General features: G+C 39.9%; 1 pseudogene; it reads left to right on the top strand.

Moving 5' to 3' along the window:
- The first annotated feature begins 21,142 nt into the window (after positions 1-21,142).
- LOC137228979 (small ribosomal subunit protein uS3-like) lies at positions 21,143-21,913 on the top strand (annotated as a pseudogene).
- The last annotated feature ends 1,511 nt before the right edge of the window (positions 21,914-23,424 follow it).

Here is a 23,424-nt window from a genome sequence, read left to right as displayed (position 1 = left end):
ATGGGGGCAGTGGAAGTGTTCTTGGAAATCCTAACTTGCACCGTTTTGACATGAGGCTCTCTTCTGTCAATGGTACCAGCCAGAATGGACTTCAAGGTATAAAAGTGTAGATTTCAGGGGACAGTTGAGTCTATGTGCTCACGGTGTCAAGGAAGTCAACATCAAACATGATGTGAACGTTCCTTTTCACTGAGTTCTTGATGACAATTCACAACATATGGTAGAAACCTGTATTACTTGGTTGACATATGCCTTTCTCTTTTCTGAAGGATCTTCTAAGACATTTACTTTAATTATACATTTATCTGTTCTTTGTATAGAACACGTCTGGGAAGTTGTGTGTCATTGCATCAAAACACAGATTTTGCCATGTGTGTTGTCCCAAATGAATAGTATATCACAGTGATATGCTAAGTCTTCTGTAGTATATACATATATTAAGCTGCTGAAGGACTTTGTACATTGAATATTCTCAAAATACCATTTTTCTAAAGCACTTCAGAATCCTGCGTAGTTGTAACATTTCACGTAGAGAATGTTATCTTTGAGAGAGAAATAAGTTATTTTCTCAAGTTAAGGGTGACAGAATGAGTTGAGTGAATGCAAGAGTCACTTCTGCACTATCACCACTTTAGAATGAAAATGAGTTGGCTATTTTACCCTCTGGAATATATGTTCCTAGAAGCTCAGCTCACTGATACGCCAGGTTGCTCTGAAAGGGCTCCAGGGAGGGTAAACATGTTGGTCATTTTGCTGAACTTGCTTACGAATCTGCTCTTGATTTCTCAAAATATAGCTGTTGTGTCAACATCTTCTGAAAACTTAACCATTGAATCCTTGATGTTTCACCTTAGTGGGGTTGTATATGTTTACATCACAGACAGATACCAAGTTAAAGCATATCAGGGAAAGAATCAAAATTCTCTTGGCATTCTTTTCTGCCATTTGGCTTTCCTTGCATGATAATCTGATAAGCAGGAAGCTGGCCATCTTTCCAAAGGTGAGGGGTCGGGTGTACTATGATGGGGTGTGTTTGGGGGTTGAGACTCTTCCATTGCTGTGCTAATGAATGCAAAGAGGAGATTTGAATGACACATGGACATTTTCTTTACCAAACTATCACATAAAATCATATTTGAGGGCTTCCCTGGTGGCGCAGTGGTTAAGAATCTGCCTGCCAATGCAGGGGACACGGGTTTGAGCCCTGGAATAGGAAGATCCCACATGCCGCAGAGCAACTAAGCCTGTATGCCACAACTACTGAGCCTGTGCTCTAGAGCCCGCGCAAGCCACAACTACCGAGCCCGCGTGCCACAACTACTGAAGCCTGCACGCCTAGAGCCTGCGCACCACAATGAAGAGCAGCTCCTGCGCCTCGCAACTAGAGAAAGCCTGCGCACAGCATCAAAGACCCAACACAGACAAAAAAAAAAAATCATATTTGAGAAAAAGGTGTTCAGAGAAAAATAATCCACATGTGATGCAGAGGAAAAGCACTGTGTCCAAAAACAGATAGGAAATAGGAAAAACAGATAAAGAAGAAAATACCCACTTCGTAGGTCATTATGCTTCCCTCTTCAGAGATAATTAAACTCATATGGGGAAGCGTAATGGGTATAATGTCTTTGATGATTATTAACTCTCTTTCAAATGCCAATACTCTGGTTTCTCTTGGGATCCCATAAATCTTTCACCTTTTACAAATGTCAAATGTTGCAACAAGAAACAGAATTGCAGTTAAAACCCACATAGCATGAATGTTGCCTAGTCATTGGTGGAAACCATCTTTTTTTTTTTTTTTTTTTGCGGTACGCGGACCTCTCACTGTTGTGGCCTCTCCTGTTGCAGAGCACAGGCTCCAGACGCGCAGGCTCAGCGGCCATGGCTCACGGGCCCAGCCGCTCCGCGGCCCGTGGGATCTTCCTGAACCGGGGCACGAACCCGTGTCCCCTGCATCGGCAGGCAGACTCTCAACCACTGTGCCACCAGGGAAGCCCTGGCAACCATTTTTGTACAAACGTATTTTAGACCCATGAGATCCAGTGTCTATAATGAAATCATTTATGTTGGAGAAACATGACGAAGGCTTGTAATCTTTCTAATATGAATGATATAACTTTCACCACCAATTTTCTAAATGAGTTTTTCATTATCATCTACTTCTTTAAGTATTTTATTCATTTAATAGATAGGAATGCATATGTAATAGAATACCTTTGTATATTTTTAAATGAAGGAAGAAGAGACCAGCCAATTAAGAGAAGTCAAACATGGAGGAGATTACTAATATGATCATTAGAACACATTTGCTGATAGATGAAAAATGGGAGAGAGTCCTTAAAAATGGCCAAGTAAACAATGTATCTGAATATATATATATATAGTTTTTAAAATATTTATTTATTTATTTATGGCTGTGCCGGGTCCTGGTTGTGGCACACGGGATCTTTGTTGCAGCATGTGGTCTTCTTAGCTGTGGCAGGCGAGCTCTTAGTTGCAGCTTGCAGGATCTAGTTCCCCGACCAGGGATCGAACCCTGGCCCCCTGCATTGGGAACATGGAGTCTTACCCACTGGACCACCAGGGAAGTCTCTGAATATATTTTTAAGCAGTGAATATATTCTGGGAAAGATGTATGTTTGGTGAATTCACATAATCCAAATCATAACATAAATACACAAAGAGAACTTACTATGTAATGTAGGATTTGCAAACCCCCAGCCTAGGAGAGTAGAACAGCAACATAAGTGAAAAAGGCATGTTAAAAGCTACAGCCTCTCCTAATTCACTGAGGAATAGAGAACCCAATAGTACAAGATTTTCTGATTTTTCGAGAAGAGTCAGAAATCTGGATTATTTTTATGTGAAGTTACTTGATTTTAAACTCTTGGCAACTAATTTTAAAACATACATGTAAAACATACCTATGGGGGTGAATTCTGCCTACAGCCATATAGTTTGCAGCTTCTGATTTAAAGAAGTCTTAGATATGAAATTTTTTTCATGTAAATAAAATTCTATAATGGAAATAAATATACCTCCTTTTAAAACTTTTTAGTATATATTTTATAAATAAATATTTTTTACAAAGGAGTATTTCTGCACCAGTAATGCAGTGTTTTCATGTTCCACTGGGTGCTATGTGCCTATTTAAACACTTTCATGGTGCTCACAGAGACCATGAACAATAAATGTTGATGCAGAATTCAAGTAGAATATGGCAGAGATGATGTTTTAGACACAAATCATTAGTATTTACTCCATCATTTCACAATGTTTGAATCCAAATGATTGGAATATAAAAAGGCCTTGTGATCAGTTATTTAATTTTCCAAACTGTAGTCCACAAAGTGTACAGTTCCCTACCACTAGCAAGCTACAGATGGATATGTCACTATCCCTTTCCTCAACACATTGACAAACCCCTGATAAGCATGTGTGTACACATGTGGGATGTGTGTGTGTGTAAGTATTGTACCATCTTGCTATTCACAGCATGGTCCCTGGGAGCTTGTTAGAAACGCAATGTCCCAGGACCCACCCGAGACCTACTGAACCAGAACCTGCCACTTAGCAAGATCCCTAGGTGGTGTGTATGCACAATGAAGACTGACAAGCCTTGCTATAGCAAAAATTGTAACAAAGAGCTAACCACTGAAGAGAGAGGTCGCTACCAGCTGTGGGGCCTCAAGAAGATGTCAAGAGAAAGTTGACCTTCAGTTAAAAAATGAAAGCTGACAAAGGCCAGAGAAATGCCCTTTCTTATGTGGATTCACATAGCAGCGAGGACATTTGACTTACAGGTGCCCTCAACTCCAAATCTGGCCACCCAGGAACCCTTCCACCCAGGTTCAGCCACCTGCCAGGAACCCTTCCATTGAGCCTAGCCCTTTCTCCTGTCAGTGGTATGGTGTCAGTGCATCAGCACAGGCAATGATGGTGTAGTTTTTCACTCCCAAAAAAGGATTTGGTCAGCTGACGTAGTTGGCCTGTTGATAGCATCATTAAATATTTCTAAATGCCACTGAGTGAATAGTATTTATCAAGCTTACAGACTCATAAGTATATTCCAGAGCTGTAAAAGTTTTCAGTAGTGTTAAAATGGATCTGATTTAAATCATAAACTTTAGAATATATTTAAGAGATTATCTATACCAGTGACCTTCTAACTTATTTCTCTCTCTCTCTTGCTCTCTTTGTGTGTTTGTGTGTGTACATATACATATATAGATCTTCCTCGACTTATGATGGGTTATGTCCTAATAAACCCATCCTAAGTTGAAAATACCCTGTCTAACATGCATTTAGTACACCTAACCTACCAAGCATCATAGCTTAGCCCAGCCTACCTTAAACATGCTCAGAACACTTCCATGCAGCCTACAGTTGTACAAAATCACGTAACACGAAGCCCATTTTACAATAAAGTGTTAAATATGTCATGTAACCCACTGAATACTGTACTGAAAGTGAAAAACAGAATGGTTGTGTGGGTACAGAATGGTTTTAAGTGTACTGGCTGTTTACCCTCATGATCACATGGCCGACTGAGAGCTGAGGCTCACTGCTGCTGTCCAGCATCGTGGGAGAGTACAGTACTGCATAGTGCTAGCTCGGGAGAAGGTCAGAATTCAAAGTTCAGTTTCTAATAAATGTGTATCACTTTTGCACCATAGTAAATTTGCAGAATCCTAAGCTGAATCGTCAGAAGTCAGAGACCCTCTATAATATATATTTTATATGATATATATGTATAAATATCATACTAGAATATAAGTTCCACCTTGACAAGAGCTTTTGTCTGTTTTGTTTACCTGATTTTGATGTCCATCAAATAGACATTGAATATTTGTTGAATGTAACTATTTTTTTTCCCCACTAAGTAACATGGATCCTTCTTGTGTGTGGAGTACTCTCTTTTCTAACCTGTTTCATTTCATTAGAAAACAGTGATAGTGGCCTATGAAAGGTCACAAGCTGCAGTTTGCACGTACAGCTGGGCTCTACCGCCGTGTGCCGTGGATGTCCTAAGGGAAGGGAGGGGACCTGCAGCTAGAGGAGCTCGGTTTTATCTGCTGGAGTTCCCTGTAAGATCTCACCAGAAAAAAAGATTTCAATATTGAAAAAGAAGAGGCCTGAAAACTACTATTCACGGTCAACTTCCAAGTTGAATGAAACACGAAATTAATGCATTGTCTTGTTTTTCGCATGAAGCTAGGGAAGGGCTGAGAAGGTAAGGGGCATGCCTCAGGTTTCACAAAGAGTTCCCGAGGCATGGCCAGAACAAGTCCTTCCATCTTTCCACTACTGAATAAGTTGAGATTGTGAAACCCTGGAGAGCTGTGAATTAGGTACACACCAACAAAAGCAGAGGCTTCACCATACCACCCCGCCTCCACATTTGTGTCCCATTGGAGTCTGTGGTTTGTCATTTTCAGCCGATACCCTTTTGGGACAGAGTGGGGTTGTGTTAATCAGAATTATTGCTCAAATGTGTATCCTTAGTATGCCTTTAAAAATTTATCTACTGACATTTGTAAATCCTCAGTAGAAGTATAAGTTAGTATCTTTTTATCTTTAGGGGCAAAAACACAAACAAACCCACATTTAAATATTTTCAGATTATTATCAGAGATAGTGAATGGCCTAGCTAGACATTTTGCATCTGAATAAAAATATCAGAAAAGTCCCATACTGCTTAGCTTTAGTTATTTTCTCAATAAGCCAATCAACATTCCTTTGTACCACCTGTTTAGAAAATTACAATAATTTTTCAAGGAGAAAAATAAGTGTGCTGATTGATACCATCTCCTTATCTTGTCTCTTTCTTGCTTTCTCAATCGCAGAAATAATATCCGGTGACAAGGGGAAAAGTAGAATAGCATTTTTAGTAAGAAAGTAATGAATTATTAGTTTTGATTCTTAAAAGAATTTGGTCAGCGTATGGCTTGGACATATCTGGCTTGTTCTTCCTTAAGATCTAGCCCTTTGCCTAGAGTATACTTTTCCCAGATCTTCCCATGGTTTCTCATCATTCAGGTCTTACCTCCAATGGCACCTTTACTTGGAGATGCCTGTCCTGAGCACTCCCTGGAGGTAGCTCTTTCTCACCATTACCAGTCCCTGATCAGTGTCTTCTCCAGGCTCCTGGTTCAAGCAGGCATTGCTCATCTCACTCCCCCAGTAGACTAGAAGCTGCACAAGGGTAGCTTTCTCTACCTCAGTGCCTGAAATGTGTCTGGCATACAGCATGTGCTCAATAATATTTGGAATGAATGAATGAATGAATTTATGTAAGTTTTATGACATATTGAGGTTTCTGATAATGTTCTGCAGGTCAAATTTGTTAAATTAGCAGCACTCTTAAACAGTATTAGCGCCTATGCAGGGGGGCCCACCCTTATAAGTGTCTTCTCTTCTCAAAGACCACTTCTAGATCAGTTGCTTAAGACTGAGAATGAATTTCCCCATGGAGCCACTGCTTTCAAGGTGGTTCCTGGGCAACTGTCATAGTCTCGTTACCGAGAATGTACAGAATTATCACTGACAGCAGTCTTGAGCCACAAGTCCTGACCTGAGTCCAGGTCACTGAGTTTGAGTTGTTTTAGGGCCAAAGAAGCAGCTCTGAGGCCTGAACCCAAGTTCCCATGGCCCTTAACTTAATCAGGTTTTAAGGCTCTCTGAGCTTCAGAAGAAATAAAGGCACGGAGAGAGGGGAACTGGGGGCCGGTTGGAGATTTGGGGGCTGAATGAGTAGCAGGGGAGACGACTGCCAGCATCAGAGGAATAAAGAGCAGGGGCAATCTTGCAGAGGTTTGGGCTGAATTGGAATTCTGGTTGCTCCCCTGTTGGGGATGATAATGGGACAGGGTGCCAGGAGAAGGCTGCAGGGAGGGCCAGCATCAGGAGAGGGAGGGCTCCACAATTATGAACAGTCATGTCTTCAGCATTTTCCAGGTATTTTGCATATGCGACTTCATTTAATTCTCAAAACAATGGTTTTAGACAGTTGTATTTTCATCCATTTTGCCAACAAGAAAGCTGGAGATCAGAGAATTTAAGTAACACACCCAGAGTTGCCAGTCAATGATAGACCTGGGTTTGAAACCAGATCCCTTAGGACTGCAAAACCTGTTCTCATAACCATTCCATGACTCACTCTCTCCTGTTAAAAGAGTGCGGTGCATAGAATTAGAGGCAAAAAACAGCAGTATAGCAAAGTTTTATTGATTTGGGAGCCAGTTAGATGTGTCCTGTTCTTTCAATTTTAATTGTTGTCTCTTGGGTTGACTTTTTCCCCCCCAGTTTTATTAAGGTATAATTGACAAAAATTGTGTATATTTAAGGTGTACCATGTGATAATTTGATATATATATATATAAATCATTAAATGATTACCACAGTCAAGCTAATTAATACATCCATCACTTTATCCATCACCATTTGTATGTGTATATGTGTGTTGTGAGAACACTGAAGATCTACTTTCTTAGCAATTTCAAGTATACATTACAGTTTTATTAACTATAGTCATCATGCTGTACATTAGATCCTCAGAACTTATTTATCTTAAAACAAAAAATTTGTACCCTTAGACCCACGTCTCCCTAATTCCTCCACCCCTCAGTCTTTGGCAACCACTGTTCTACTCTCTGCTTCTACGAGTTCTACTTTTTCAGATTTTACATATAAGTGAGATTGTCTTTCTGTGTCTGGTTTATTTTATGTAGCATAATGTCCTCCAACTTCATCTATGTAGTTGCAAATGGCAGAATTTCCTTCTTTTATGGCTAAATAATATTTCCTTGTGTGTGTGTGTGTGTGTGTGTGTATATATATATAAAATGTATATTTTTTTAATCTGTTCATTCATTGACAGACATTCAGGTGTGTCCATATCTTGGCTGTTGTGAATAATGCTGCAATGAACATGGGAACGCAGATATCTTTGAGATACTGATTTCATTTCTTTTGGCTATATACCCAAAGTGTGATTGCTGGATCATATGGTAGTTTTATTTTTAATTTTTTGAGGAACCTCCCTTACTGTTTTCTATAAGTTGGCCTGTACCAGTTTGCATTCCCATCGACAGTGTACATGTGTTCTGTTTTCTCCAAACCCCCCACCAACACTTGTTCTCTCTTGCCTTTTTGATAAAAGCCTCCTGGGTAGTCTTTTTAAAAACAAATTTTCTATTTCCTTTTCATTTTCTTGTTCTCTCACACATTCGTATCTTGTACATATATCCAGGTTTGAGAAAGGTGGGATGGAAATGTGTATCTGCCGGGACAGAGAGGGAAATTGGATCGGTGTTTGTCATCCCTCTTTTCCGCTGTTCCTGTTGCTCCTGGAAGAAGCTGTTTTTCACTCTTGGGTTTATTTGGGCCTTGTCCTTGATGTAGATGACACCCTGGAGGAATTTCCAAGCACAGTCGAAAGGATACTCACGGGCCTCATTTCAATCCAATAAATAACTCCACATCCTTCACAAAGAACAACTGTGAAAGATACAGCGGGCCTTGCAAAAATGAACAAGTCATGTTTCCTTTTCCTGAAAGCTTTACAGTCTTATAGAAGATGCAGAAATATTCATACCTGAGCTACAATAAGTGTGAAAAATGGTAGAGTTCAGTAGAGGGAAATTTCACTTTTTTTTAGTAATTAAAAAAGCAATGCAAATTTGTTGGCAACACTCAAAATCCAAAATATTAAAAAATCAAATACCCTTTATCCTATCCCATTATCGTCTTTCACGATAAACACCATTATTCATTTTAATGTCTATTTTTAAATTTTTCTAAACATTTACAAACATGCTCATATACACTTAAATAGCCTTTCTCTCTCTTCCTTCTTTCCTTCCTTCCATAAAAATGAGTTTATACTCAATATTCTGCAGTTTCCTTTTTACTTCTGCCGTATTTATATGCTGACATTCTTTTCTTGACACTATACAACAATCTACTTAGTTCTTTCTATTGGTTGTAAATATTCTAATACGTAGCTGCAACATAATTTGTTCAGATATTTCTCTCTCGAGCATTTCCATCGTTTCTATTTTTTGCAAGTACTAACAGTGCTTCAGTGAACATCCATGGACATTCCTTTATGCACAAGTGTATTTTTGTGGATAGAGTTTTGAAGTGAAATTGCTGTTAGTTATGGCATTTTGAAAGGTTTTGTTAGAGTCTGGCAAACTGCCCTCTATAAAAGGCCATGAAAGTTTACAGAATGAGTGAACGTGGTTGGGAGGAATCAGAGGAAAGTTTATTTGATATGGTCCTTGAGGGATGAGTGGGATTTCCATAGGCAGAGTTGGGGAAAGGAAGGGTGGATAGAGGAACTGGGTGAGGAAGAGGAACAGAGGCAGGAAGCCCACAGCTGACTCTTACAAAGGGGGTAGGACCATTGAGTGGAGGTTAAGGTGTAGGGATGGGTAGAAGGAGATAAGGCTGGAAAGCATGTTTAGGTCATGAGTCTAAATTATTTTCCAGACTATGGGGAAAACATTAGGACTTTTTGTTGTAGTTGGTGTCATAATTAGATCAAATTTGCCTTTATTCAGGGGGCACAGAGATACCATGGGCATTAGTCACTTTTCTCCTGTCTGGAACCATCATATTGATTTTGAAATGTTGCTCTTTTATTCTATTTTTAATTTCTGTTAACCAGCTAAAACAAAACTCAGGACTTTTTTTTTTTTAGATGTTGGGGGTAGGAATTTATTAATTAATTAATTTATTTTTGCTGTGTTGGGTCTTCATTTCTGTGCGAGGGCTTTCTCTAGTTGTGGCAAGTGGGGGCCGCTGTTCATCACGGTGCACGGGCCTCTCACTATCGCGGCCTCTCATTGCGGAGCACAGGCTCCAGACGCGCAGGCTCAGTAGTTGTGGCTCATGGGCCTAGTTGCTCCGTGGCATATGGGATCCTCCCAGACCAGGGCTCGAACCCGTGTCCCCTGCATTAGCAGGCAGATTCTCAACCACTGTGCCACCAGGGAAGCCCCAGGACTTTTTTATTACCTAGAAAGTATAGGACCAATGTGCCCTTTTATATCAGCAAAAGTTAAAACAACTTTACTTCCTTTCTTTTTGTTATATTAACCAAATTTCTGAAGAATATGGATTTCTCCTCTGGCTATTTATCTATGGAGGCAAAGAGAGTTTCTGAAACAAAGCCTTATTAGTCTTACTATATTTAGGATTAAATCAGTGTATTTTTATATAGTGGGGTGAACTGGATTGGTGCAAATCCCCTAGATGTTTGAAATCACTTGTTTGTTCTTGTTGTAGCTCTTAGACAAGAGAGAAAGGGGGTTTAATACCTAGAGATTAGCATCCCAACATGCAAGTCCTTTGGCATTTGCTAAGCAGTGCACATACTGAGATCCTTCAATGATGTTTCTGCTATAAGGTGTTCTAAGCACCAATAAGCTTTCTCTAAACACTTCAAAAAATAAGAGAGTCTGGGAACATAGTTCATATCCAAATAGCTGACATAATTTGGAGAAATCTTAAGGATAATTTCTCTCCGTTACATTTAACTGGATTTATGTTCTTTTGCCTATGAGAACTTCTGATGGAAATACGGATGGGGTAGAGCTGGAAAATTATCACTGTAATAGCCATGAGAGTTGGGGGGATGGTAGGATTTGACGTTTTTTACCATGACTTAACTGAGCACCCACAGATAGCATTATTACATTTCTATTTAATGATAGTTATTTATATAACACAGCAATTGTCATATTAGATAGGAAACTTCTTGTGTGAAGACTGTGTGTAGGATTCATTTTTGTGCCTCCCAAACAACCTGGCACTGTGTCTTGCATATTGGAGAAACCCAATAAATATTTGTTGAATGGTTGATTGAATGGTTAAGCCAGTGAATGGAATCAAAACTACATTGTTATTCTCATCTATTCTATCAGTTCACGTGCTATCACATTCATTTCCTCTTTAGGATAATTTCCTTCGTGGCAAATGGAAGAGTCTAAAACGTGGCTATGAGATAGGCACAGTGTTCTAAGAGCTGGGCTGTTCTGTTCTGTTGTTGCTGTTGTTGTTTTGGTTTAACAAGCACACTGTACCTTAATGAGATGCATGCCAGGGTATTTACCTCTAATGTTTTGGAAAACAATGTACCTGATATTGCAGTCACCATTTATGTAAATATATGCATGCAAATTTAGAAAAGTATAACTTCATTAAATCTATTTTATCACAATCCAATGATTGAGGTAATAAAGGGGCAAAGAAAGATAATGCTGAATTTTAATGGCTAAAACCTGTGAGTAGAGCATTATCTTGCTGCTGGTATTGTGAGGACCAGTAATTGCAGCAGTCTAGACATAGGAACAGATGCAAAGTAGAGTGTTATTATATTAGACATTTGCCCTACTACGATACAGTCTAATTGCCCAGAAAATACATTTCTACATGAATTATTCTTAATTTGATTTGAAATAGGCCAACTGTTGTGTTTTACAGAACTTTACCAAATGATAACAGGGAGCATTAAATTTAAGAATAGTTTCTCTTCAATGCCAGTGCTTTTGAAAAAGCAAATGAAAGCTTCAAAGGTAGAAATTATGTAAACTTTTCAAATAGGTAGGTTGTTTGCTTGGCAGTGTAATTAGAATTGTGGTCATCATTGTCACCTGCCTGGCTTTCTAAGTTCACAAAGTTACTACTTCAGGTAGTCTCCCCTGTTCTGTCTGAATATGTCTTCTTTAAAACTAAAGAGAAAATCATGTTCCCTTATTGAACTTGAAAGTTCCTTGAAAGTAAAATTTGTTTTTTTAAAAATACAGTGCCTCTTTTTAGATTTATTGCTCGTTCTGAAAGTGGTTGATAAATCCTTTCCCATTTCAATCCTAAAAGATTTTTTAAGACTTTCCTAAGCATTAAATGTGAATGGTTTTTCTGAAGGAAATGTGACTCGTATAACCAGTTCTCTTTCTTGAATTTTTTAAGGTCCATTAGAAGTGAGTAATTCTGTGTCTGTAACTTTATGCCTGTATTTTTAAGAAATTCAATTCAATTTTTCTCTGCCAGCAGTGAATTTGAAAAGTCTTAAACATGCCCAAACATCTCAGAGGATTTAACGAAAATTATAATAGTAACTAGTTTCTTCCCCCTCCCTAAAAAAAATAGAGCACACTAGTGAAATTATTTAAATTGACTGAGCCTTTTAAGCAAGTAAACACATTTTAACTAGGTTTTTTTCCCAATCCCTCCATTCATGCCAACTATAGAAATTAGCCTTCACTCTTCCTTCACTTACACATGGATACACACACTTGCATGGACACAAGAAAAATTTCTTTTCTCCTGTCAGCATTCCTCCTTAACAATGGTTAGATTAGTGGCATGAAGGCGGCCGCAGAGAAAGGACATTCAGGCCAGAAGGCTCCCCACAGGCACAGCTGGTAGGGGTTAATGGCGGCTGAACCTCCCAGCCAGGGCCTTTTCTCTATTGTGTGTTCAACTCCTGGGAAGGAGGGAGACTTGTGACAGCCACTGGGGTGCAGCGGATCAGAGGTATAGCAACTGGGTCACAGAAGCAGTGTTCAAGGGGAAGGAGAGTTTAGGACTGCAGGAAAAATGAACTCTGAAATACAAATGGCCGTGTCTCTATCTGCACACAACTGCTGCGGGAAAATGCAGAGCATTGTTTAGTAACACGGCTTATAGGCTTTTAATTCATATCGTATCCTTACAGGAACAATTGGGCAGGGGCGTTGAATTATTCATACTGGAGAGCAGTTGAAATCTGAGTCAAAACCATACATGTATGACTAATGTATGTTATTAAAGTTTGCATGTTACTGTCTGGGAGTTCTCTTTTCCACATGGTGTAAAGGATCCAGCGCTCAGACACAATGGTCACCGAGGGAAGCTGGGGGCCTCTTGATAAATAGCAGGTTGAAATTTAAGGGGAGAGTGATTAATGCGTGTCCATTTCCAGATAAAGTATGTGGGCTTGAACATGTACCATGGGATGGGGAGTGGCATGGAAGCAGATCCAGGCTTCTAATTTATCTTTTGAATTAAGAACAAGACAAAGCAATAACAACAGCAGCAATGTAGAAACGATTCTAGACGTCTGACCTCTTTAATAGATTTTTATATTTAACTCAATAAATGAGGCTTTGTAGGTAAAACATGTCTTTTATAGAGAGGCTGGATTGCTTAAAAAAGAGAGCTTGCAACTTTGAGGGACACTTACCTGTTAGTGCTGTAGTGGTGGGTTCTGTCACAAAGCATGATCCTATGGCTCAGGGCCTGGCAAACTGACGGTCTACCATAAATGTTTGTTAGATAAAGACCCTACAGCCACAGACATTGGGTCGCTGTTCACTTTTCGCTGGAGAGGTCTACTTGTTTGCAAATCAGAATAAGGCCCAAGGAGGATGCTTTTTATATTGGTGAAGTGAATTTGTTTCTTTTCAAAGAGCTGAACATCTCTACCAAAGGATGTTAAAACAATTCACTTCCAAATTAAAGTTGGCCTAATTTCTTTTCCATAAACCTGGCCTTAAGAGCCGTCTAATCTGTCTAATTGGAGACCCAGTTTTTGGCCACATCTAGGCACTGAATGCTAGAGCCAACCATATTCTAATGCTTTTGGCTTGATTTATCTAATTTGAAAGTTTAGTGCCCCTTGATAAAAATTTACCCTCTACTTGAGTTTGTTTTGACTTATTATACTCTGGGAAAAGGAAGCAGGAGACTGGAGAACCGATTAGGGCCCTTAGGTTTTACTTGCGGCGTCAATATTTAATACTTCCTCAAGTCACAGTCGTTTGGGGGGGAAACAATACAGCCGAATGGGCTCATTCAAGTTGGTCTCTTTAGCTTGTAACAGGGGAGGGAAGGCAAGTGAGTCAAAGCCCTGGTGTTACAGCACTTTGAGGCAAATTGAAGAAGTTCTGCTTTGCTGAACCTTGACGTGTCTTCTTGGAAGGGCTTGGCATTCAGAGTGCACAAGCCTCCTAGACACCCCTAGTCACAAACGACCAACGCCAGTGACCATCTTATTAGCAGCATCCTCATTGGTGCCTGGAAGCCGGTAGAGGATTTGTACACTATTTAGGGTAGTTGGAGTTCAGTCGACAATCTGGAGTACCATAACTATTTTAATATGCCAAAATATGTGTCTGCAAAGATACAAGATCACAGGTCAGTGCTATTTACAAAATTCATAGGTGTAAAACACCAGACATTATTTGATTCACAAATATTCACTTTATCCCTATCGTTTCATTACAAGTGTTGAGGATTATCCTAACATATGATTATCGAAGTATACAGAAGTACGGAAGCTTTTCTAATGTACACAGTAAGTCAGCAGGAAGACCAAAAATGTATCCTCAACACATCCATACTCTACTAGAAAGAGCTCCTCCCTCTCTTGAAAGCACTTCATTTTCTTTTCTTTCCATCCTTTTAAAATTTGGGTCTGAGGGGTGTGGCAAACAAGAACAGTCAGAGGATGCTGCACTTCTCTGATCGCTCTAACCACCAAGGAATCCTGAGAGTTAAAGTTCATTCTCGTTTCTTTAAAATTCTAAGCCCTTTGACCCCAAACTTAAAAGTTCTCGTGTGTGTGCGTGTGCGTGTGCGTGTGTGTGTGTGTGTGTGCGTGTGTGTGCGCGCGCACGCATGTGCATGTCTATACACTTACATTTCTTTTTAATTTGAAAGAGGGAAAACAAGTCACACCTGGACTGAGACTTTTCTCTCCTGCCAAATTTCAACTCACGTTACATTTTTATTACTATGTTATTATAAATCCCAGAAAACAAGGCTAACGTGACCTTCTTGTAGCAGAGCTTGCAGAAGCTGGCATAATAAGATGTATTTGCATTCCCTGTTTTTTTTTAATAAAAGAGAAGGTGAGACTAGGGGAGTTTGTTGACCTTATTGCCCTGGTATGTGTATTAAGCACACAAAGATACAAAGAAATATTAAACTAAGAGCACAGAAAGGATTGATTCAAATGACAGGCTCGCACATTATGAAGGTTTTGCATTTAATAAGCTCCTGATCTCCCTGGGGTGAAGCAATTGATTCAAACAGTTTGTTGTCACATTTTTTAAAATGTAGGTAATTCCATTTTCAGAAACAAATTTAACAGAAGATGCTGTTTACAAAATCACATCACTGTTTTTAAACCACTCGCTCCAAGATTATACGATACAACTACCCAGGACATGCTAGGGAAAGGGTTAAGCTTTTCTGACTTTCAGATACAATGAAATTATGACAGGAAGAAAATTGTGCCATTTTAGCATGAAAATGCTTGTACAAATACTGTCGTTCCTTCCTTCTTACTTTCTTTATAATGCCTCAGCGATAGCTAAGATGACAGACATTTGACAGGTATCTGTAAGCATACGGCCCAGGCAGCTCATTAAAGTTTTTCTTTCTATGCATCAGCTTTCACAAAGGCAAAAACCCATTAGCATTGACTATTTTGCAGATTAGAAGAATTAAGGGCTTCAAACGTTGGCTTATACCAAGCAATGTCATTTGTGAAGTGATGTTTGCTTTATTATTTCCCTTTCTCTCCCTCTGAAACCAGACTGACATGACTTTAGCTCAACGTAGGGCATAATGTGCAAACCAAAGACTGGTTCATCGATGAAAAGAAACACATTCCCTTTTAGACATGACTGGAATGGCAAAGAGGGGAGACTTTACATGTACTATTTAGGCTCATTAGAGGACTGATTATGATAGTTCTCTGGTGTAATCTTTAATCGACTTTGACACTAGATTTGCCCCGTTACAAATCCTGTCATGCAAATTAAGTCATTTGTGTTGTTTGATATGGAAAGATCTGCTATGAAATGAAAGATTAGCTCGCAGATGAGGCACAAGAGACTGCTGCCCTCGTGCACTGTGCAACTGATTACAGGGATGAGAGCGTCCATTTCTACACTGCTGTTAACATTTAGGAAAGGGGATTAAATTCACGTGGCTTTAGGTCTTCCTGCGTGAAGATATTCAAAATAGGGGTTCATGTTTTCATAGCTGTTGTTCTTGGACTCTACCAAACAGGTGCTCTGAAGGGAGTGCCATAATGTCCAGTTACTTTAACCTGCTTTCCATAGGGTGAGATTGTGTATGCGCACGTTCATGGATGAAATCCCTTTCTATACAGGTGATTGGTGTTGACTGACTAATGGGCGGCTCGACAAACTAGGTTTGAGTTCCAGTTGTCCCAGAAAACCATAATTTAATTTGGGCCTTGTACTCCCATCCCTCCTTCTGTTTTCAATGTTGGATGGCCATACTCTCAGGTTTTGGGCCTAATTGATTGTAAAATGGAAAAGGTAGTGACTTGTAAGACTTAAGGAGAGTTTTCTCAAAAAGGTTCAAGTGAAAAACTAAACCATGTAAATAAAACAGTAACCTGAATATTAATGCTATATAATGACTCTAGCAACTGGAATCTTGTAATTTCTACAGTCTGGTTGAGCTTTGCTGGGTATGTCTGGCCCTGAAAATACAAATTAAATCTTAGCAGGAGATGGGGAGGAGAAACTAGATTTAATTAAAACTGCTTATCCTACAAGTACATCATAGAATATACTTGTTTGGGGCTTTTGTTTTCTTTTCAAAACTCTCTTCTGATTTATAACAAGAAGTTCACCATATCCAGACTAAATCAGACATGACTTATAAACAAAGATATCTACCTAGCACAAAACGTTCTATGATGAGTTGAAGGTAAGCATTAAGGATGGTTGACAGGAAGAAAATCATAAGCTGCGTAATCCCGTGGGTACAGAGAAACTTTAAAAATAGTTTGACTTGCTGTACATAATAGTCACTTAGCATTACTGTATTCAAAGACCAGAGGTAAAAGTTGAAGTAATTCCTTCCGTCTGTGATACTTCAGCCAAAACTGATCAAGAAGCTTATTCTTCCTGAGACTATTTTGGGGGATTTAAAGAAAGTGCCACTTTCCTATATATGCTGATAGTTTCTTGATTGTCATTTATGAGTAATTCCTTTAGGTTAAACCAGATATTTAGGTGTAAGAAAGTAGCTAAAGGGCTTCCCTGGTGGTGCAGTGGTTGAGAGTCCGCCTGCCGATGCAGGGGACACGGGTTCGTGCCTTGGTCCGAGAAGATCCCACATGCCGTGGAGTGGCTGGGCCCCGTGAGCCATGGCCGCTGAACCTGCGCGTCCGGAGCCTGTGCTCTGCAACGGGAGAGTCCATAACAGTGAGAGGCTTGCGTACTGCAAAAAAAAAAGAAAGTAGCTATATAAATGAAAAGTTTTTAAAAACTAAATTTTAAAACATTAGCCATATTTAGTATGTAGTCTTATTGGTTTAAAAACTTTTTAAAGCCATATGTTTGAAATAGGAATTAAGAGTTACAAAGTTACTAGGCATAATTTTACTTCATTGAACATTAAAACAAAAAATTGTGACCCAATCAAGAGGCCCAAACCAAATATAATCCAGTTGTCCTTACCTTCAATTATTTCTTATTTATTAATCTATGGCTTGCATTCTATTTCTTTTCACAAATAGTTTGTTAAAAAGTGACAAAATATGATTAGAGACTTGCTGTTAAATGAAAGGTCAAATGCAATACAGCAGTCAGCTGCCTGGAAAGAAAGTAGGTGCTCTGAATTTCAGGCACCAGATAAATATTCCGTGTAATTCAGGGGCTGTCATGGAAGGTACCTTTGATTGAATACTAATGTAAATAGTCATTTAAAATCCCTTTTAAGTGATCATAACACAAGTTAGAGTGGCCTCCAGCAGCTTCATCCATGTATCTTCTTTTGGAACATTTTTAATAGGCATGCTTTGTCTTTTGAATGAGTCACACACCTCTGTTTTGATTAACTTTGATCAAATTTGGAGATTTCATTTTCCCTTGTAGCTAGGTAGGGAATTCGCCATTTAGATCATTGGAAAGAATTTTAATGAATGAATAACATGTACATTTTCCTTGGCAATCCCCAGGAGAAAATTAGTCCATAATAGAATCTAACTGAAGATTTGAGAAAGTTTTCACAATTTCTCATTCTTACCTCACCAAGGTGTAGGAAAATGTACACGTAGATTTCATCCCCCTTGATGTTCATGAAAGACCTAGGTATATTTTGATAATGTGAATTTGTACAAAATCATACAAGCAAGGAGGAAGGGATCCTAAAAAATGCATAAAGGAAGAAAAATAAAATGAGTTTTGCATAACGAAAGAAGTTGAAAAATCTGTAAGTTAAGAATGGATTAATACGTAGCTTTTATTACTGTTACACTGACATATGACTGAGAGTTCTTACAGTTTATGCACAGTGTTTCATTCATAAGGTATAATCCTTGCTATTAATGTAGTACTTTAATTTTGTAGCACAGTAAGCTTAATTGTTGCTATTCCTCAGCCATCCATTTTGCTCAGAGACCTAGACAAGCACACATATTGTTTCAGGCCAGTGATGGACCAGTATTAAAGGGCATGCTGGTGCTTCTAGACAGGGCAGTCGTTCTCAAATTTAAGCCTGGAGGGCGTGTTAAAACACATTGCTGGGCTTACCTGCAAACTTTCTCATTCAGCTGTGGGCAGTGAGATTTTGCATTTCTAACAAGTTGATGCTGATGATACTGGTCTAGGGACCACAGTTTGAAACCATTGAAATAGGGTATCATAGAGATTCCTGAGGCTGTGAGATTATGGGGAAATCTCTGAGGACAAGGGAGAGAAGGGAAATAAATTGCCAACTGACTTCCTTTAATGTTCTGTCTTTTTCTCCTTTCTTTTTAATGTAGGAAATACCCAACTTAGTTCTCAGAATATATTTTTCAATTTTTATCAAAATTCAGATTTTTTTCATAGAAAAGGAATATACTATCTAGGGCATAATAAGTCCTTAACAAATATTTTTAACTGTTTCATTCTCAGGCTAGCCCAAAGAGAATATTTAACGCATGATGTTTTTGATACACAGGATTGTGTGGTGCTGATGATTAAGAACATTTTAATTTAAACACCGAATCTGCATCATTTTGTGACAAGATGTATTCTGAGTTCTGTTGGGCACCAGAACAACATCTGAATTTAGAATGAGGTCTCCATGGGTGAGGTAAGCAAAGGTAATAGGTTTAAGGGGTGGGATGGAGTGGGTTGTGGAGAAAAGCAGAAATTCTTGGATATCAAGTATTTCAATCTCCAATTACAGTCCTTTCAGCAACCGTTAAAAAGCCCTTATTATGTGCCAAGTTCTGGGTTAGGGGCTGGGGTGATAGACATATGAGCTCCCTACCTTCAGGGGACAACGATCTCATTTGTTCTCTATACTTGCTTAGATTAAGGAAAAACCAGCTCTGGGTTCTTCTAGGACCACAGTGGTCCTAGGCTTGGGCCTGCCACTTATTACGTGGGTGATCTTGCATCAGTCATTAAACCTCTTTGAGCTTTGTGTGTACTCCTGTGGCATGACTGTGTATCACATTGTTTTTTTCCATGCTTTTGATCATGCTCTATCGCATCATGATTTTACTTAATTTTCACAGCTATTCAGATATATAAGCATTGTCCCCATTTCACAGTGGTAATCATTTTTCTAAAATGTTGATAATAAGTTTTGTCCTGTACTTCGCAGAAGACTTCTGAGGGTCAAAGAGATGATTTTGGGTAAGAGCTTTGCAAACTTTAAAGTGCTTTGCAGATGTGAGGCATCACTGTTCACTACACGTAAACATGTGTTTATAAGGTTTTTCTGTATTCCAGTTACCCTCAGATGTTTATAATTAGAGAGAAAGATAGTGAAATAAAAGCATTTGCCTCTATGAGGCTGGAATTCCAAGACCCCCACGTCTCTTCTTTTGGTTACTGGGTACAGGTGCTTTTTGAATTGAGTCTCACATGTAACAGCATGGCCTAAACGCTCTGTTTATGCCTGGGCTACTGGCTAATTCACAGTAGTGCCCTCTTGGCATTTCAAAAGTGGACCTCCAGCCTTGTTACGTCTGCCATCCTGTCCCTGTCACTACTTCCAGCTTTAGCCTAAATTCCTCATAGCCATCCCTTTCCATGTCTTTACCTCTGACAATTCTGACATCCACACTAATGACCCTTCAAATGTCCCAAATTCAAAAGGTACGCTGCCTTTTTCCTTGCTCTCCTTCTGAGCTGCTCTATGTCCGAAATTCAAAATATCCAATCCTCAAATACTTTCCAACCTCTTTCCTGCACTTATAAATCCTCCACACTTAGGTCTTTAGTCATGGCCTCCATATGGCCTCCTCCTGTGCCCATATGACTCTCCCTGATTTTGTTTGTTTGTTGGTTTGCTACTTATCCGTACCTACAATGTGGTAAGCACTGTGCTAAGTACTAGGGGTGGAGAGACAAAATAGAGTCTTCATTCAAGGTGCTCTTGACCTAACGGGGAAGACAGTCTAAACTAACTAAGCCAACAAGGGTAAGAGGACATGGGAAGGGCCATGTGGAGGTTTGTACTGGCTGCTGCAGAACTTAGATGAATGGACAGTTTCCTGGATGTGATGCTGGGGTCTTAAAAGACAAGTAGCGTTGACCATCTGTGGGTGCATAGAAAGGATGTAAGAGTAAAGGAGGAGTAGAAGTGAGGACATATGGAGACCTAGACAGGTTTGGAATGCTTGAGGAGACTTTAAGTAGCTAGACTCAGCCTCAGCAGAAAGTGCAGATGTGAGATGCTTAGAGAAAGAAGGAATCTGGGCCTGGGCAAGTAACTAGGAGTCAGATCATGCGGGTGCTTGTGTGCTCTACCATGAAGACATACGACCTGATTTGTTAGATCATATCACAGTTAGAAAAAACACGCTGGCATCAAGATTGGTGGCAGGGATGCCACTTAGGTGCCATTGCACTCATCTAGGCAGGAGACGATGCGGGTCTGAACCAAGGCAGATGTTAACCCAGACTCTGGGCTTTGCTCCTCTCTCTTCTCAAGCTAAACTCCATCATCAATCATGCCAGCACTGATTCTGCTATACCTTTTCAGAGTCTTTAAACTCTACGTATCTGTTGACTCAGTAATTTCACATCTTGGAATTTAACTGAGAGAAGTCTTCAAAGATAGATGTATAAAAATAAAATATTACTATAAAAATATACAACTTTTCCTTTCGGCGGCGCGTGGCAGCAAGATGGCGGTGCAGATATCCAAGAAGAGGAAGTTTGTTGCTGACGGCATGTTCAAAGCTGAACTGAATGAGTTTCTCACTCGGCAGCTGGCTGAAGATGGGTACTCTGGAGTTGAGGTCCGAGTTACACCAACCAGGACAGAAATCATTATCTTGGCCACCAGGACACAGAATGTTCTTGGTGAGAAGGGCCGGCGGATCCGGGGAATTGACTGCTGTGGTTCAGAAGAGATTTGGCTTCCTTGAGGGCAGTGTAGAGCTTTATGCTGAAAAGGTGGCCACGAGAGGTCTGTGTGCCATTGCCCAGGCAGAGTCTCTGCGTTACAAACTCCTAGGAGGCCTTGCTGTGCGGAGGGCCTGCTATGGTGTGCTGCGGTTCATCATGGAGAGTGGGGCCAAAGGCTGCAAGGTCGTGGTGTCGGGGAGACTCCGAGGACAAAGGGCTAAATCCATGAAGTTTTTGGATGGCCTGATGATCCACAGTGGGGACCCTGTTAACTACCATGTTGATACTGCCATGCGCCACGTGCTGCTCAGACAGGGTATGCTGGGCATCAAGGTAAAGATCGTGCTGCCTTGGGACCCAGCTGGTAAGTTTGACCCTAAGAAGCCCCTGCCCGATCACGTGAGCATTGTGGAACCCAAAGATGAAATACTGCCCACCACTCCCATCTGCGAACAGAAGGGTGGGAAGCCAGAGCCGCCTGCCATGCTCAGCCGGTACCCACAGCATAATAGGGTCTCCTTGGCCGCTGGATCTGGAGTCTGGATGTTGCTCTATAAAGACCTTTAATACAATCTTTTTAAAAGAAAAAAAAATTTACAGATAGCCTAATTATCCAATAATAGAAGATTAGTTAAGCAAATTTTTCTATGACATTCAGTGATATTTGAGGCAACCATGAAAATGATCCTGAAACCGGATTTGACTATTTAACTATAATCCCTAAATAAAATACTGAGTTTATTTGTAAGGATTCTCAAACCACATTCTTCTCAGCTTCTGGTGTTTTTCTCTCTCATGACTTGATTCTCTATCCCCCTTAGATCCTCACTGTCAAGATATTAGTATTAGCCTGAAGACATCTGTTGCCATCTTAATTTTCCTACTGCCTCACTTTTACTGATACGCTGCCTCACTTTGGGAGACTTTCTTTAGGTGTACAAAGCCACTGATCTCTTACTAGGCTTGGAGCAGGCTGGGTCTTTTCTTCCACTTGTTAATTAATGTACTGTAAAGGCAAGAGCTTTAATTTTGGCTCTGCAGCTGGCCACACCAGACTTGTGGTTATGGCTTATGGCCTAAGGGAAGTATTTTCTTACATATTTAATCAGTCACTGACTTAAGGTGAAACACCAAAGCTAGGCTACAGTGCTCATTCATTTCCTCATTGGACAAAATCTCACTAAAGAGTATTCTGGGCGTGGCACTGCAGTGTGGTGAAACAAGGAGGAACCATATAGGTATTTATGGCCTGGAGCCTGTCGTTTAGGAGTTTGGACTTTTGTTGAAAGGGATTCTGTAAGAGGATACATGAGAAGAATGTAAGGTGGGAAGATTAGCTAAGAAAACAATAACAGCAGCGACATGAGTAACAGTAAATAACATTTGTATAGAAAGTTTGACAGTGTATAATTTGTATTTCACATACATTAGAGTGCTTTTCTAATGCGGGTGTCACCAAATCCACATGTATCTTAAGTGTTCAAGAGACAAGGAAAGCACTTTGGCCTAGGGTGATCAGCCCAAGAAGAAGTATTAGGATTGGAATGCAAAGGGGGATAGGTAGATAGAAAAAAAGACCACTCTGTTTGGTGGGAATGATATAAGAAAAAGCACAGAACAGGGAAGTACAAGTCGAGTTAGGACTAGAAATTGGACTGGGGCTCATAGTTTGGGAAGAGGAGTGGGTGAGGGTCAGGAAGTGGGAGACCGGGGGTGACGAAACCTGGACACGTAGCCGACTGTGGAGCTCCTGAATGCCAAGCTTAGGAATTTGTGAATAATGGAATATCATGTTAAGAGTAGCAGTTTTAGAAGAATAATCTCACAACTGAAGCCCAAAGGGACAAAAGTGGGGACTAGAATGGATATCAGATATGCCGCACTGAGATGCTAAGCCCCTGGATTATGACGGTGACTATTACAGTTGTCTATTCCTGGTTAACAAACCATCCAAAAATTTAGTGGCTTAAAAACAACACTCTGTTATTTCTTCTGGTTTATAGGCAGACTGGGCTCCACTGGGAGTTCTTTCTTG

This window comes from Pseudorca crassidens, chromosome 8 (genome assembly GCF_039906515.1).
Source record: "Pseudorca crassidens isolate mPseCra1 chromosome 8, mPseCra1.hap1, whole genome shotgun sequence".
Taxonomy (NCBI): Eukaryota; Metazoa; Chordata; class Mammalia; order Artiodactyla; family Delphinidae; genus Pseudorca; species Pseudorca crassidens.
This window is presented reverse-complemented; position numbering and strand designations above follow the sequence as displayed.